Here is a 2,560-nt window from a genome sequence, read left to right on the forward strand (position 1 = left end):
AGTTTTTCCTCACCTCCGTTCTAAATGACCTACCCCTTATTCTTAAACTGTGGCCCCTAGTTCTGGACTCCCTAACACTGGGAACATGTTTCCTGCCTCGAAAGACTCCAATCCCTTAATAATCTTCTATGTTTCAATAAGATCCCCTCTCATCCTTCTAATTTCCAGCGTATACAAGCCTAGTCGCTCCAGTCTCTCAACATACGACTGTCCCGCCATTCCGGGAATTAACCTAGTGAACCTACGCTGCACGTCCTCAAAAGCAAGAATGTCCTTCCTCAAATTTCGAGAATAAAACTGCACACAATACTCGAGGTGCGGTCTCACTAGGGCCTTGTACAACTGCAGGAGGACCTCTTTGCTCCGATACTCAACTCCTCTTGTCATAAAGGCCAAAATGCCATAAGTTTCTTCACTGCCTTCTGTACCTGCATGCTAACTTTAAGCGACTGCTGAACAAGGACAACCAGATATCTTTTTTCTTCCCCATTTCCTAACAACACCATTTAGATAATAGCATGCCTTCCTGCTCTTACCATCGAAGTGGATAACCTCACATTTATCCACATTAAACTGTATCTGCGATGCATCGACCCACTCACACAAGCTGTCCAAGTCACCCTGCATCCGCATAGCGACCTCCTCACAGTTCACACTGCCCCCTGCTTTGTGACATCCGTAAATTTTCTAGTTACTTTTATTCCCTTCATCGAAGTCATTAATGTATATTGTAAATAGCTGCGGTCCCAGCACCGAGCCTTGCGGTACCCCACTAGTGACTGCTGCCATTCTGAAACGGACCCGTTAATCCCTACTCTTTGTTTCCTTTCTGCCAACAAATTTTCTATCCATGTCAGCACCCTACCCCAATAATGGTAGTACAACATTAGCCAGCGTCCTGTCGTCCACCACCTCTCCCGGTGTCTAGGGATGGTTTATTTATTTCATTCGGTGGTTCTCGGTGTCATTGAACTAAGCACAATCGACTGAAGATATTGGTTCACAGAACGCTGCAAATGTCGGTAATAGCTCAGCGAATCAAGCAGCATTATCAGAGAATGGATAGTCTTAAGAAACGTCAGACACGAAACGATGGGAAAAATGGATCGACTGGGCTTATAGGAAGGAATTAAGAAGAATGAGAGGGGATGTTATAGAAACATATACAATTCTTGAGGGAATGGCCAGGCTGGTTGCAGGGAAAATGTTCCCGATGTTGGGGGGAGTCCAGACCTATGGGAACAGTTTAAGAATAAGGGGTGGGCCATTTAGTACTGCGATGAGGAAAAACTTTTTTTTCAGCAAGAGAGTTGTGAATTTGAAGGATTCTCCGCCACAGGAGGCAGTGGAGGCCAACTTGCTGGATGTTTGCAAGAGAGAGTTAGATATGACTCTTGGGGCTAACGGAATCAAGGGATATAGGGAGAAAGCAGGAATGAGGTAATGATTTTGGATGATCCCTAGTGGTGTAGGATAGTGTTAATGTACGGGGATCGCTGGGCAGCACGGACTTGGTGGGCCGAAAAGGCCTGTTTCCGGCTGTATATATATGATATGATATATGATATGATATGATCACATTGAATGGCTGTGGTTGCTCGAAAGGCCGAACGGCCTACTCCTGCACATATTTTTTGATGTTTCTATTTTTACTGTTGTGTTCAAAGCAACCTGCAATATACGTGCTGTTTGCATTGTTGTATGAATTAACTTGGTCCTTTCTAAATAACTTGCTAGCCTCTGTGCCACGAAGCCAAATAAAATATTGTCTTCTACATTTAGGAGACATTTTACCGAAACTGAGTTCTCTCTGGGGAGTCTTTCTTCTTGGGCATGAAAATTCCCCCTGCTCTACGCCAAATCATTGGTGTGACCTGCTTCTACCAAATTATTCGCAAGAGCCTCCACGGGAATTTAAGCACATCAGGTGCAATTTTGTATACCCGGTAAGGGATTCATTCGGCCCTGGAGCCGAAGAAGTCTTTGCACGCCATATTATTGATTCCACTTCCTTCCACTTTGGTGACAAAACATCTAACTTATGCTCTATCTCTCCCGTGGGTGGTATATCTGGAAGGTCACACGGGTCCGATACTGGGCCCCATGACGACAGGCCAAGTCAGTGTTCACACAACGTATTGTCCGAAAACACAAGGCCCATTCAGTGTTGGTGTTGCATTATGCCACAGAAAGTAGGCCCAGTCTCTATTTAAATTATTCTGGGCGTAATAACTGTTGCCGCGGTTACCCCATTATTGCGCTTAATGGGCGAAATGCAATCAGACGAGACCAGTCCACGATGTGGGCTCAGCAGGGTGCATCCTTTTGTGTCTCCGTGTGGCCTATTCTTATTTTGGGGGGGGGGGGGCGATAGTCCCTCACTCACCCGCCCTCAAAGGCCGCACCAATGTCTAAGTGAAAGCCGACCCAAGATGGATACGAGGCAAATCGACCTGAACTAATTTACTATCCGTTGGTGTAAAATGATCCCAGCTAATTCCAGTTGCTGGCGATTAATTCTTAATGTCTATCCTTGTCTCTTGCCCGTTATATACTTCAT

This window comes from Rhinoraja longicauda, unplaced genomic scaffold, assembly GCF_053455715.1.
Source record: "Rhinoraja longicauda isolate Sanriku21f unplaced genomic scaffold, sRhiLon1.1 Scf000724, whole genome shotgun sequence".
NCBI classification, from domain to species: Eukaryota; Metazoa; Chordata; class Chondrichthyes; order Rajiformes; family Arhynchobatidae; genus Rhinoraja; species Rhinoraja longicauda.